Source organism: Phodopus roborovskii, unplaced genomic scaffold (genome assembly GCF_943737965.1).
Source record: "Phodopus roborovskii unplaced genomic scaffold, PHOROB, whole genome shotgun sequence".
Classification (NCBI taxonomy): Eukaryota; Metazoa; Chordata; class Mammalia; order Rodentia; family Cricetidae; genus Phodopus; species Phodopus roborovskii.
This window is the reverse complement of record NW_026125278.1, coordinates 5,301,261-5,317,047: the sequence shown is the minus strand read 5'-3', so window position 1 is coordinate 5,317,047 and position 15,787 is coordinate 5,301,261. Positions and strand designations below refer to the sequence as shown.

Sequence of the window (15,787 nt, the reverse complement as noted above, 5' to 3'; positions counted from 1 at the left end):
AGACTTGGTACAGGAAGCAGCATCAAAATGCTGGCTGGAGAGAGGAGAGTGGGAGGTTCCATACTAGTGGCAACAGTAAGCTGTCTGCTTCACGTACAACATGAAGGCAAAAGCTGCATCAGAGGACAAGAGAGAAGAGGCCAGGAGGAAGATGCGAGGCACGGCTTTCCATGAAAAGAAGAGTGAGTGTTTCCCCTCCCCCCCCCCACGATGGGAATCACAGTGAAGCAAGTAGCAATTACTGCCGAGACCTGCCAAGGCTGAGAAGCAAGGATTGCATTCCATCGTGTTATGTTAACAAAATAATGAGCCAAAATATAAACCAATTCTCCATGCAAGCATTCCAAAACTGCTCTTGGAGAAAGAGAGGGCCCAAGAACGTGTGTGGATGAGGTCAATGACAGGCCACAGCAGATAGACGAGAGGCGTAAGGAAGATGACATAACTATTGCCTACGAAAAAAGCACAGCCTGTGCCTGCCTTCGGGAAAGATGAGGCAGATTCTGCACCACCAGTGAAATGACTAACCCCAGACCAGATGAAGTCCAACTCACACTTAAATGGAAAGGCTTCGCGAAATGCAGAACGAACGGAGTTTTCTCATTTCATCAAAATAGTATAAGTAATAAAAGTCTACCCTCCAAGTCTACAAGGAAGGAAAGCGTGATTGCACCCCAGGGACCACCCCCAACTGTGAGTTGTTACTCTGCTATCTCTGAGCCAATTTCAATAGAATCAAATAAGCGCTACGGCTTTTGATTTCTAATATCCAGAGAAAAGGAAGGGAATGATATTATTTGTGGTCCTTTAAGTTGTTCACGTGGCTCATACAGATGCTTGGAACAAGATCAGTCTGTTTCTGCTTGTTCTCAGAGGCATGCCATAGAGTTCAAAAACTTTGCACTTTGGGGCAGCCTCCTAATTTTTGACTAGTGACATAATTCTGGTGCAAAAGGCTGTTCCAGTTAGTTACGGGTTTCAATACAAGCTTGTAAAATGAGAAGCTCTTTCCTGAGCAGCAACAGATTAATCACAGCCCGAGGTCCTTGTCTTAAGCAGCAGCAATACTCCGGGTGAATGTCCCTCTGCTCTTACCTGACCCCAGTGTTTACCGAATGCATTCTAAATTCCTGAGCTCAGCCTAGGAGCCCACTGGATGTAATTTCTACCACCTTCCATCCTTACTGCTTCAATCTGTTCTGACTGCCATAAAAAAACAAACACCAAACAAACAAAAACCTGGTAGCTGGTGGCTACCCACCCAGCTACCCACCCAGTTCTCCATGCTAGGAACTCAAAGACAGACATGCAGGAGGAGGTCTGTGGTCAGAGGAGGACTGCTTTCCGCCTCACACCCAGTGCTTTCTTCCTGTGTCCACACTCAGTGGCTGGGTCAAGAGCCGCTCACGGGCTTCTTTTGTTTTAAATTATTTTGTAGTTGTATTTTTAGTGTGTGTGCGCGTGCCTGCGAGCTCCCTAGCACGTGGAACACAGACAACTCAGGTGAGTCAGATCTTTCCTTCTACCCTGTGGGTCCCAGGGATTGAATTCAGGTTGTCAGGCTTGACAGGAAGTGCCTTTACCCACTAAGCCCGTGTGCGGTTCTCAACCTTCCTAATGCGGTGACCCTTTATTTAATACAGCTCCTCATGTGTGGTGAGCCCCAACCATAAAACTATTTTCATTGCTACTTCATAATTATAATTCTGTTACGGCTATGAATTGTAATGAACATATCTGGTGGTCTTAGGTGATCACTGTAAAAGAGTGGTTCAAACCCCCCTCCCTGCCCCAAAGGGCTCTCCACACGCATATGGAGATCCTCTGCACTTGGCCGTGTAGCCGCCAGCCTTTGGGACTCTTCTTAAGGACTCAGATCCCATTCAAAAGTCCCACTTCCTGATACCAACAGCCTGAGGGGTCGATTTCTGCAGAGGAACTGGGGCAGAGCACAGACACAATGTCATCTTTTCGTTCTCTTTAAGGTAAATGGGGATTATCTTGAATTCCTTCCTAGAAGTGAAAGACCCACCCACTGTGAGCGGCAGGCACCGTTTCCTGGCTGAGATTCTGGACCACACTGGAGGAAAAGCAGAGCTCAGCATCCCTTTTCCTTCACAGCTCTCTGCTTCCTGCCCACAGATGGTGGCTCCTGACACCTCCACGCCGCAGGCAGCGGCTGGACCCCTGACCTGTGTGGGCCAGCCCTCTATCCTTGAGTTCCTTTTGCCAGAATGTTTTGTCACAGCAACAAGGAAAGAAACTAAGACACCCTCGGGCCATGCTGGTTACCTTCCTATCTCTTGATCTTGTCAGAGCATTTCCTGCTCTGAAGAGTCTTTAGGGCTCACCCTTTTCATCTTTCAGAGTGTGTCTCCAGTGTCACTATGGTGACACCAAGAGCGATCGCAACAGGTATGGTAAGCTGTAAGGATCTTTTTAAAAAATTGACATTTTATGTTTACTATCTGTCTTTCCCACTAACTTTGAGAACATACAGAGAATCTATCCTGTTTTCCAATCTCAGCCCAAACATTGAATATTTTTTCTCCCCTCTTCTCAGGGCCTGACAAATAGTCAAAAACTAAAGAATGAATGGATGAATACAGAAGAAAATGGTTTGAAGATAAATATATAAACACTAAGACAGGGAAAAAGTTGTGAAACCACAAAAATCCAAGCTGGCAACATTTGACCATTTTTAAGCCTCATGGTAATTGCTCTAGAGTGAACAGGGCACCAACTGCTTCCAATTGTTATAGAACAACTTGTTTTAAGTTTATTAAAATTGTTATTATTAACTATTATTAATATATAATTATATAAAATTGCAACTGTTTTTTCCTTAATCTGACAACTAGGCAATACTTCTCAATACTCTCCATTTCAGAGTTAATAATAAGAATAAATAGTTAAAGCCAGACATCGGTGGTACACACCTTTAATCCCAGGAGGAGGCAGAGACAGGCAGACCTCTGAGTCTGAGACCAGTCTGGTCCACAGAGCAAGTTCCAGGAGAGCCAGGGCTACACAGAGAAGCTCTGTCTCGCAAAACAAAACAAAACAAAACAAAAAAGGGAGTAAATAATAAAGTTCTTTCCCTTGAATGTATGCCACTAAAACAGTACCCTTAAAAAGCTAATCACTTCCTGTAATCCAAGTACTTGGAAGGTGGAGACCGGAAGATTAGGAGGACTATATTACCAGAAGTGCTAAGTACAGGTGACATTTAAAATGGTTTTGTGATTTGATGACTCAATGTCCCAATCTTACTTCCAAAACCCATTATCCTTACCATCCTGCCAAACGACCTCCACAGTAAGAATTGATATGTAAATATCACTTTCAACCATTTAGCCAATTTTTCTCTATTTTAGGAATAAAACAGGGCAAAGCTTGCCTAGGGATTCATTCTATAAATGAATGTCAAAGATGATGCCACATTTGTGGCATTTTTTTTTCAATTTCCCAAATTGAAAACTTCTGTAAACCATCAAGAGCAAACTACCACCAATCTGAAATCTGCTTTTCAACACCAGAATGAAGGCCCATCACCGTAGGCAGAGAAGGGAGAGGCCATCTCAAAGGAGTTGAAGCCACTCCTTCGGGCACCGAGTCCCTGAGTCCTTGAAGGTCACGGGCCTCGGCCAAAGGCTCTTGTTGCTGTTACTTTAGGGTGGCTTCTAGAAGCTGAAGCTGTAGGAAAGGCCTTGTTCTCATTGGCTGCTATAAATAAAAATTGAATCATTATATCATGTCTTGAAAGGGTTTTATGGAAATACCAGGCATAACTTCAAGTACAGCAGCAATTTATACAGCAACTCACTTAATACAGTGCCTTAGGAGCAAAGCTCAGCCACGTAACAAAGGGCATCACTATGACTGCTGAGGCTTATTTGTGTGACAAAGCAGACAATTTAGGCACCTACTTACAGGTCAAAGCCTGCAGCCCATGAATGGAGAAAGCCAGAGTTCACCCCGCCTGGCCTGCAACTCCCAAGCGCTGTGTAACCCCACTGAACCTGTCTGGCAGCTTGGTAGTAACGGCTGTTCCTGGCAGATAAGACCCTTTTGGGAAGCCTGATGGCTTCTGTCAATAAGGAAACGGCAGAGCGCCACTGGAATTTTCCAAACCATGAAAAAAAAAAATCTCTGGTTTGAAAATGTGCCGATAACCAATCATGACAGAGCTGTTGAACATAACTTTTACTAATGAACGACAAACCACAATTCTTTGCTTTTTAATAGTCGTACCCGAATCCCACATCTTATCCTGGATAGAAGCAGCTATTGTTTGCTTACCGGTTGCATCACCGCCTGAGACTGAAGATTTCCACAGCTTTCAGCAGCGGTTTGGACAGTGCTTAGCAAAGCATGGCTAATATTTCACAACTGCAGAGTTAAGGCAGATTCCATTTAAGTATCATGAGTGTTCTTCCCTCTGGAAGGGTTGGTTTGGATTAGATCAGAAAGCAAGTGACTGCCCAACCCACAGCCCACGAGAAAGCAAGGCTCCCAGCAGGACGAAGGAGGACGGCCCGGGGCTCTGGAAACCCAGAGGATGGGGCAGACGGATCAACCCACAGCCCCAAATACTGCTGAGTCTAAACTCCTGGTCACTGAAAGAGAAATACATTGATGAACACTAAATGCCAATAGGCTGTCACTGGGGGAGAAAGAAGGGTCACTTGGAACACGGTGCTGGAAAAGAACGCAAAGATGGAGCCGTAGGAAAAGCAGAAAAAGACTGGGTGCGAGAGCGGGAGTCAGAGAGCCCAGGGGAGCCAGGAGGAGGACTGGGTATGTGTGCGCTAGCTGAAAACAGGGGCCTCTCTCTCTCTCTCTGCCTCTCTCTCTGCCTGCCTCTCTCTCTCTCTCTGCCTGCCTCTCTCTCTCTGTCTCTCTCTGTCTCTCTTCCCTCCTTCTCCCCCTCTCTCTTGGTTTTTTTTTTTTTTTTTTTTTTTTTTTGAGACAAGGTTTCTCTGTATTGCTTTGGAGCCTGTCCTGGAACTCGCTTTGTAGACCAGGCTGTCCTCGAACTCACAGAGATCCTCCTGAGTGCTGGGATCAAAGGTATGAGCCACCGACGCCCGGCGGGGCCTGTCTTCGAATCTTCATTCTGTCAGGGTTTATCCCTGGCCTGCTCTCTCTCGTGATTGTCCTTGGCTGATAGCACAGCTTCAGTGTAAGGTGGGGTTGCTCGAAGATACGTGGCTTCTTGTTAATAGGCAGGGCTTCGCTTGGTTAAAAGAAGTGGTTTATATATTATACCTATGGGTGAACTCAAGAGAAAAATTCCTATGTTGAGGATACAGCTCAATTGCTGTGGTTCAGTCTGGAGAAAACGTGCAGGAAGCCTGGGTTTCATCCCCAACAGTACAGAAAGCCAGGTGTGGTGGTGTGTGCCTGTAATTCCAGCCCTCGGGAGGTCAACCACAAGGCAGGCGTTCACGCTCATCCTTGGCTGCATAGTATGTCTGGGTTACATGAGACGCTGTCCCAACAAACCGGTCTCTGGGGCTCAGGCCTGAGTCCCTTCTTCACTTGGGAGGCTGAGGCAGGAGGATTGCTGTAAATTAGAGGCTAGCATATAGTGATTTCCAAGCCAATCTGGCCTACAGGGTGAAAACGTGTCTTGAAATAGCAAAAACAAAACAAAGTTAATAAAAATTCCCAGGCTGAAGAGGACTTGGTGGGTAAGGATGCTTGTTATATAAGCATGAGACTTTGAATCTCAGCACCTGATACCAAAAATGCAACAAAACCAGAGACACAGGACAAGCATGCCTGTAGCCCAGCCCTGGGGTGGAGACACCATCCTGAGAGCTCCTCTGCCTGCATACTTACATATCAATTTTTCCAGGCAAAGATTTACTTATTTTTAATTTTTTAAAGGTTTGTTTAATCTTACTTGTATGGATATTTTGCTTGTATAAATACAGATGTTTGTGAGCCACCATGTGGGTTCCAGAACTGAATACAGGCCCCTGCAAGAGCAGCGAGTGCTCTAACCTCTGAGCCATCTTTCCAGCCTCTAGTTCATTATTTATTTATTTATTTTTGACTGGAAAACTGCAAAAGTTTTTAAATACTTAGACATTCTCATTGCTTAATTGAAATTTTTCATTATTTTAATTTGCTCACGATGAAAATTACCTGAGAGATGGCTTCGCAGTTAAAAGCACTGACTGAGCTGGGTGTTGGTGGCGCACGCCTTTAGTCTCAGCATTTGGGAGGCAGAGGCAGACAGATCTCTGTGAATTTGAGACCAGCCTGGTCTATAAGAGCTATTTCCAGGACAGGCTCCAAAGCTGTCCTGGGGATGGGGGGGAGGGAAGCACTGACTGCTCTTCTGAGGTCCTGAGTTCAATTCCCAGCAAACATATGGTAGCTCACAACCATATGTAATAAGATTTGATGTTCTCTTCTACAGGCAGACCACTTATTTAAATAAATAAATCTTAAAAAAAGAGAACTACCTGACTATGTTAAAATACATCTTTACAATTAAATATGTATGCATATTATATATATAATATTTAGGGACTTGACACCATGCCACTCTGTAGTAACTACTGTTAACATTTTGGTGAGTACCTGTTTTAGTTTAGTTTTTGTTGTGATTAAATACCCTAACAAAAAGTACTTAGTGGAGGAGGAGAAGTCTATTTCAGTACACAATTCCAGGCTGCAGCCCCTCATGGTTGGGAAATCAAGCTGGCAGATGCCTTAGCAGCCAGCCAGAGCACATTCACCATCAAGAGCAGAGAAGGAAACACATACATGCACTTAGCTAGGTTCTTCTACTCTTGGTCAGAGCCCAAACTTAGGGAACTCGGCTGGGTCTTCTTACATTAACTAAGGCAACTAAGACAACCCCCCCCCCCATTGAGGTTTAATGAGGATCAGGAGAAACAGGCAGAATAGATGTTTATTCAGGGAGAAATAACTCACAACAAGACAGGTGAACACCAGCAGGTTCCTGGTCCCAAGGATGCCTCCTGAAGTGCTCCCGTCCTGTGCTGCAAGCAAGAGAGCTCCCAAGCCCCCTCCTCAGACCTAGTCCCTTCCCACCCCCCAGTGGGCGTGGTCTGTTCCGCAGGTGCGGACGAAGTGAATATTTCACTGCATCCCCACAGACATACCCACAGGCCATCCTCACTGAGACTCTTCTCAGGTGACTCTAGGCAGCGCCAAGAAGACAGAAGCAGCCATCACCAATCTCACAAATCGTTATTCAAATTCATGAGTGGAATAACTTTCATGAGGTTGGTTGCTTCTTTCCTTCCTTCCTTCCTTCCTTCCTTCCTTCCTTCCTTCCTTCCTTCCATTTATTTATTTATTTATTTACTTACTTACTTACTTACTTACTTCTAGGCAGGATTTCTCTGTGGCTTTAGAGCCTGTCCTGGAACTCATTCTATACACTAGGCTGGCCTCGAACTCACAGAGATCTGCCTGCCTCTGCCTCCCAAGTGCTGGGATGAAAGGCCTGGGCCGCCCTGCCAGGTGGTTGGTTGTTTCTTAATCCCAAGAAATGAGTATTCCCATATGAATAAAAGTAATATATTCATATGCTATGAACATGTCCTTTTCCCCTCATGTATGCCGTGTGTGTGTGCGTGCACGCGTGTGTGTGCGCGCGGGTGTGTGTGTGTGTGTGCGCGCGCGGGTGTGTGTGTGCGCGCGGGTGCGTGTGTGTGTGTGCGCGCGGGTGCGTGTGTGTGTGCGTGTGTGCGTGCGCGTGTGTGTGTGTGCGCGCGGGTGCGTGTGTGTGTGCGTGTGTGCGTGCGCGCGTGTGTGCGCGCGCGGGTGTGTGTGTGTGCGCGCGTGTGCGTGCACGTGTGTGTGTGCACGCGGGTGCGTGTGTGTGTGCGTGTGTGCGTGCGCGCGTGTGTGCGCGCGCGGGTGTGTGTGTGTGCGCGCGTGTGCGTGCACGTGTGTGTGTGCACGCGGGTGCATGTGTGTGTGCGTGCGCGTGTGTGTGCGTGCGCGCGTGTGTGTGTGCGTGCGCGTGTGTGTGTGTGTGTGCGCGCACGCGCGCCTATGATAGTTCTTGCCTGTCTTATCTGAACTGTGTCCTGGGGCATCTTCCAAGAACACCTTATAGTTATCAGTCTTTAATAATGGCCTTTTGATTTTCCAATTGGTCCACAGGTTGAATGAACCATAATTTATTTAATCAATTTTCTCTCATCCTCTCCAGTCTAGATCCCTCTACTCCTAGCTCTTGGGCACTCAGCTCTTTCTTAGACCAATCAGGTGACTAGGCAGGCACAGCAACAGATCTTTACATAATTAGACAAATGCAGCATAAACAAATGCAACTCTTCTTTACATGGTTAAAGCGACACTCCACAGTAGGGTGAGTGTCCCCTCCTCTGTTACGCCTCTCTGAGAATGCCATCACAGACCACCCAGGGGTGTGCCTCTGGGGGGGGGGATTCTAACTCCAGTCAGGTTGACAATGAAGGTTAACCATCAAGCAACCTTATCTTCTTTTGCCACCTGTAAAGTGAATTCTTTGGTGACACCTGGGGAACAGGCCATCCTTAAGAGATGAATTAGACGTACAGCATTTTATACACACTAACTTACTGTGTGTCCAAGCGTCTGGGGCATCTGCAAAATACACAATTAAAACAACATGGGATAAAAAGTGTCTTCCTCAATTGCTGCCAACCCTGTGTTTTAAAGTCAGGGTCTCAAGAGGCCACCAATTCACTTTGGCCGGCCAATAGTCTCAGGGATCCTTCTGGCTCTCCAACACTGGGGTTATAGCTGTGCTGCTGCTGCTGTGGGGTTTTTACAGGGGTCCAGGGGATGGAGCTCCTGTCCTTATACTTGTACGGCAAGCACTTTACCAACTGAGACATCTGTCATCAACTAAAGAGCTTCTTGGAGAACTAGCTGAGGCCTTTCTGTGATATTTTGAGCAAAATCTCTTCTCTGTAGATTGACCCTAAGATCGCTGTCAGTCTCTGCATTACCACTTTGGGGCAACCTTCCAACCCTTGAAGGAAAGGTCTAGATGCGGACACAGCCAGGCAGTAAGAGAGGAGCAGCTTACATTTCCGGTGTGAGTGAACAACTTACCAGCCCCAGGGGCCCAAGCTTATGAAAGGGAAGCTAAGCGTCTAGATTGTGGTAGTTTTAGTGCGCATGGCCCCCACTGGCTCATTGAGTGTTTGGTCCTTAGTGTAAATGCTTGGGAAGGGTTAGGAGGTGTGGGTGTGGCCTTGAGGAAGGAAGTACATCATTTGAGCTCTCAGCTGCTGCTTGCTTGCTCCCCACCTTGATGGTCATAGACAAACCCTCTGAAGCCGTGAGCAAGCCCCAGTTAAATGCTTCCTTTAATAAGTTGCCTTAAACATGGCATCTCCTCACAGCAACAATAAGATAGTTGTTAAAACCACTGGTTGTACTAAGAGGCCCTAAGTTAAGATTATTAACTTTTGTAATATTAAATTCTCCTACCTAAAACATGTTGAGACATTTTTTCTCATAAAAAAAAAAACTTACCATTAAAAAAACCGAACTTCTGAACATACTTTATGTATCCCTTACTTTAAAAAAACAAAACAACTTTAAAAAAACAAAACAATAAAACTACTTATTGGGGCTGGAGAGATGGCTCAGTGGTTAAGAATACTAGCTAGTCTTCCAGAGGTCCTGAGTTCAATTCCCAGCAACCACATGAGGGCTCACAAGCATTTGCAATGAGATCTGGCACCCTCTTCTGGCCTGCAGGGGTACATGCGGACAGACCACTGTATACATAATACATAAGTGAAATCTTATAAAAGCTATTTATTTAGCATGTGTCTGTATGTGTGCACACATGCTAGAGCATGCACATAGAGGTAGGTTCCAGGGATTGAACTGCAGTCATCAGACTTGGCAGCAAGGTCTTTACATGCTGAGCCATCTTCCCAGATCTCCTTTCCTGATATATGTCTCAAACCTTTCATGTTAAACTTATTTTAAAAATTATTTTGTTAATGAGTATGAAGGCTTTTCTCTTTTTTTATCTGTCAGTGCCTATTTTCAAAGTAGAAAAAAAGACACTGCATTTTTCTATGGGGAGTGTAGAAACAAAAAGTGCATATTCCTTGCATAGTCACTGAGAGCATTGAGTCTGATGCCCTGAGGACAAATCCTGATTTCATTTCTTTTTTTCCGGAAAGTTCCTTAGTGTCTCCTTACAGGATTCTGAAAGGGTATTGTAACACAGACTTAGATTAGACACATTCCAATCTTAAAGACTGAGTGTTCGGTGATACACCAATCAGACAGCATCAGGCGTAAGCAGCAAGCAGTCTTCAGGAAAGTGTAAGAGAGCACGTTTGGAGCCCGGTGTTGGTGGTGCACCCAGCACTCAGGAGGCAGAGGCAGGTGATCTCCGTGAGTTTGAGACCAGCCTGGTCTACAGAGCCAGTTCCAGGGCAGGCTCCAAAGCAATACAGAGAAACCCTGTCCCAACGCCACCCCCTCCCCCCAAAAAAGAGCACTTTTGGATTTTCAAAGGAAGATAGAAGACATATTTGATCAGTTGAAGTGGGAAGTACTACTTAGCTTCTCACTGTGGTTTTTCTAATTGGTTACACTTATTTTTACTGTTCCTGTCAGGTTTTGTTTTAATATGAGGCAGCTCCAGATCTGGGGGTGGGGGTGGAGAGTAGGGGGAAGGGGGTCATTTCAGCCCAGAGGCCTTCCAGCTAAAAGCTTGGAAACTGAGGATTGGAGTAATGTTTAGAACATTTCCTATGTTCTAAACCTCAGAAGAATGTTAGCACTTACTGGCCTGATTTCAGTCACAGAGCTCTAAAAAGGGTGGAGGGTGATAGTGATCTGACCCCAGCACCGAGGCAGGAGGATTTCCAGTTTGAAACAACAGCACCCTATCTCAAGAAATAAACAAAAGTGAGATTGTCATGTAAAATTCTGGAAAGATCCCATTGTGATAGACAGCTATTGGGTCTTTCATTGCAACTTGAAAATTTACATGTTCTCATTACATTCTGTATTGGAAAAGGACAGCGAACATAACTGCACAACCAATGTCAGTATGTTCCCCAGAGCCCCCCACCCCAGGACCCAGCTCAACAGGGATTTGCTTCATGAGGAGAGACCCATCATGAGGTCTGGTCTGACTGCACAGGGGCTGGGAAGCAGGGTCTTCTCATCGTCCAAGCGGAGAAGAAAAGCAGGGGCAAGCAATGAGTAGCACCTACCACATTCACACCACACTGAATCCCACATTCCACATCACAGCAATTTCCATCTGTGGCCATGCGTTATCTACTCGCTTTTTAGACTTTTGTTTGTTTGGCTCTTGAAACAGAGACTGACTGGCCTTAAACTGGATAGGCTAGTTCAAGAAAGATGACCTTGACGGGCCCCATCTTCCTGCCTCGGTCTCTCCAGTGCAGAGATTACAGGCATGCAAGCAATAGTACACCTGGCTTTTGTGCACGAATTCGTTGAAGTGATGGTTTAAATCATGTAATAAAAGTTCCTATCAAAGTTGTCCATTTAAACAGTATTACCGTTGAGGTTTATATTCATGACAAAGGTCATTCCACAGTAACAACACTGATAAAGAAAGAAACCGTTGGGACTCACTATCAGTTAAGAACGTCTAGACCCATACAGAAAGAAGACAAAGAAAGAAGCAGGGAACAAAAGGGCTTTTGCCTGAACTATCTCCTGTCGTAAAATAGCTCCTAGGGTTGTCTCACATTTAGAGATAAGAAAAATGAGGCTTGGAGAGCTTTAGCAGTTGGCTGGAACTTATGTGTAGTAAGGGACAGGACTAGAATATCAAGGCCAGTTACAGAGTAGCTATGACATAGTCTATAAATGTCAGGACCTCGCCCCTCTACCTAAGGAGTCAAATGGCTGCCTGTGGAGCCTATTAGCATACCGAAGAGCTTGCTGTCAAGGAATTGCGGCTCTTTTCAGTTCCTTTTATCCCGCCCCCTTTAAACTTCTCTATCACAAGGGGTTCCTCCCTCAGCATCTCATTCCCTTACAGCCCCGCCCCTTTTTGGCCGATGCCATGCCCTAAGCCAAATAGACAGGTATGATAAATGTGGCCCTCTAGGAGTGGGTTCCTGGACTGGTGCAATATGCTCCCCTGACCAGGAGAGAGCCTGGATCCTGAGTCCTGATATCCTCTCTTAGCCCTGAGCTTTTAACCCCCAGACTCACTTTCCCAAGAGCTGTGACTGTGGAGTTCCCCAGTCCCACGAGCTATGATGAGAATGGAGAAATGCCTCGCGGCCCTCCTTTCTCAGAGTAGCTAAGGTCGCCTCCTGCAAAGAGGCAAACCCCGAACTAAGGGACTTCCTAGAGCTCCAGGCAGCGGCCTTAGTTCAGTAGCCTCTGGCTCCCCCTAAGGTCTGTCTCTGCTAATTGCCACACCGTTTTAGTAATGCAGACGTGTTGCTGGTAGAGGTAGTCTAGTCTACTTTGTTTCTTTCTGGACGTTTCTTTTCACCCCACATTTGTCTTTCGCCCACATTAGCCATCAATTTCTACTGCCAGAGGCCAAAGGAGCCGGTTCTCGGAGGGAGCACTGACAAGTACCGCTCTTGGAGCAGTCTAAAAACAGAAGCAGGGCTTTTGAGAAGAGCTAAAAGAGGGCACAGAAGAAAGGCCACGTTCTCGTCATAACCATCTGCTTTGTGGTGAGAAGCTTACCATTTAGGATTTCAAGGTGTACTAAAGCGTTGGAAGGGGCTATTCAGATGCAGCCTCAAGAAGTTAAAAGTAGAAGCTGGGCATGGCGGCACATGCTCATCATCCTAACGTGGGGGAGGTGGAGACAGGGGGATCCGGAGTTCAAGGTTCGTTCATCACAGAGCAAGTTGGAAGACTACCTAAGCTCCCACCCCACCCCCGACAGGAAGATCGGTTAGGAGCATGACTTTGAGCAAAGCAAACACCTCCAAGTGTTAGTGATTTCATGTTGAAACCTTAGAAAAGCAGTCCCATGATCAACACTGTTACCAAAGACTGAAAGTGCCCACCATAGTGTTATTTATAGTGGTAAAAAATTTGTAAGTAATATTGAACTCGAGTTGGAAGACGCGAGTCAAAATGAGGGTAAAATCTCCTCCCGGTCACTCCAGCCTGACAACGGCCATCGCCACCACCATTGGGGGAGGGCCACGGTCCAAAGGAACCAGAACAGTTGAGGAAGGTGTTTATTAGTGGTCTGAGCTTTGAAACCACAGATGACAGCTTAAGAGAACATTTTGAGGAATGGACACACTTACAGACTGTGTGGTAATGAGAGACTCCAAACAAAACGTTCCAGGGGCTTTGGTTTTGCGACCTACTCTTGTGTTGAAGAGCTGGATGCTGCAATGCGTGCTTGGCCACACAAGGTTGATGGGCGTGTGCTAGAACCAAAGAGCCATCTCTAGAGAGGATTCTGTAAAGCCCAGTGCCCGTTTAACAGTGAAAAAAATTTTTTTGTTGGTGGTATTAAAGATACAGAAGAATATAATCTGAGAGGCTACTTCGAAAAGTATGGCAAGATTGAAACCATAGAAGTGACGGAAGACAGGCAGAGTGGACAAAAGAGAGGATTTGCTTTTGTAACTTTTGATGATCATGACACATCGTTGATAAAATTGTTGTTCAGAAATACCACACTATTAATGGGCATAATTGTGAAGTGAAAAAGGCCCTTTCTAAACAAGAGATGCCCTCTGCTGGAGGTGGCTCTGGCAGCGTTATGGGTCGTGGAGGAAACTCTGAGGTGGTGGAGGTAATTTTGGTCGTGGTGGAAACTTTGGTGGAAGAGGAGGCTCTGGTGGGGGAAGTGGTGTCGGCAGAGGAAGTTATGGAGGTGGTGATGGTGGATAGAATGGATTTGGGGGAGACAGTGGCAACTATGGTGGTGTCCTGTGTCCTGGTTACAGTAGTAGAGGCGGTTATGGTGGTGGCGGATAGGACGTGAAAACCAAGGTGGGGGATATGGCGGTGGAGGAGGATATGATGGTTACAATGAAGGAGGAAATTTTGGTGGAGGTAATTATGGTGGTGGAAACCAGAATGACTTTGGAAATTATAGTGGACAACAGCAGTTAAACTATGGACCCATGAAAGGGGGCAGTTTTGGTGGAAGAAGCAGAGGCTGTCCCTATGGTGGTGGCTGTGGATCTGGTGGTGGATACGGTAGCAGAAGGTTTAAAAAATATATATAGCAGAAAAGGGCTGTGGCTCTTAGCAGGAGAGAGAGCAAGGAGTTGTCAGGAAAGCTGCAGGCTACCCTAAGACAGCCGTCCCAAATGCATTAGAGGAACTGTAAAAATCTGCCCCAGGAGGAACGATGATCCAGAGTCAGAAAAGTGACTGCAGCTTAAACAGGAAACCCTTCTTGTTCAGGACTGGCATAGCCACAGTTTGCAAAAGATTAATGCGATGTGGTGTCGATTAGATATAATTCCTGAGGTCTTTCATCTGTTGTAGCTTTGTATTTTTCTTTGCATTACATCAGGTATATTGCCCTGTAAATTGTGGTAGTGGTACCAGGAATAAAAGTTAAAGAATTTTTAACTTTTCAAAAAAAAAAAAAAATGGAAGTAATTTTATTGTCTGATAGCTAAATGTTAAACTATGATGCAATGAAGTTGAATATCTTTAAAAAGTTTTAAAACTTATTTTGTATACCTGTGTGTGTGTGTGTGTGTGTGTGTGTCTGTCTGTCTGTCTGACTGTCTGAGTGTATATATGTGCAGCACATGCATGCAGGTGCCCACAAACGCCAAAGAGAAGGGCATCAGAGCCACTGGAGTAGACGGTTGGGAGCCATAATATTGGGAAGCGAACCCAGGTCCTCTGCAAGAGCAGAAAGTGCTCTTAACTGCTAAGCCTTCTTGCCAGCACCCAAAATAGATTTTTAAAGAAGTCACACGGTGGCGCACGCCTTTAATCCCAGTACTGGGGGGGGGGGTCAGAGACAGGTGGATTCTTGTGAGTTCAAGCCCAGCTTGGTCTACAGAACTAGATTCAGGACAGCCAAGTGTACACACACACACACACACACACACACACACACACACACACCCTGTCTCGGGCTGAGGGGGTGGGGAGGGGTGGGAGAGGGGAATTCCCATGGCACTGAAAAGGTTAAATGTTAGTAAGAGAGTAGGTGTCTTGTCTAGCATTAGTACATCATATATGTAGAAAATTAAGAGAACATGGTACAATAGATTTTTTCCTTTTTCTTTTTAATCTAAATCATTCATTTTATTTATTTATTTTTTATCAATAGATTTTTTTTTTGCCTACAGTTTTCCTGTTTCTAGAACTTCTAGAACCTCTAAGACAGTGAGAAAGTATCATTTTTTCATAATCAGAAAAACTTTTGTGAATATTAATAGTACAAAGATTTTATATATAACATTGATATAACGAGAATTAATTGAAGTGATTGGACTTAAGAATTATAATGTGTATTTTGGTATAAAATATTCTGGTTTTTGAAAAGACTAAATAAGTTTGTAGCAACAGCAAAACAACAACAGCAAACCCCAAACACAAGCATGTAGGGCTCTGTGTGTGCTTCTGTGAAATTCGGGACATTTCCCTAGCGTGTGACATTTCTGTGGGGGCACCGATATGCATTCTCACGTATCTATCACATTCCCACAATTCTTAGGGAAAAATTAGTTGAAATCAGGAAAATAACAAGAAAATTTGAATGTCCCATCTTCACTGACTTTAGAGAGAGCAAAAGTATGAAAGGAAGAGCAGAGCTCAGCTCCCCAGC

The 15,787-nt window shown here is 45.3% G+C and overlaps 1 pseudogene; it reads left to right on the top strand.

Annotated features, from left to right (window-relative positions):
- The first annotated feature begins 100 nt into the window (after positions 1-100).
- On the top strand, positions 101-14,411 carry LOC127230599 (heterogeneous nuclear ribonucleoprotein A3-like; annotated as a pseudogene).
- The last annotated feature ends 1,376 nt before the right edge of the window (positions 14,412-15,787 follow it).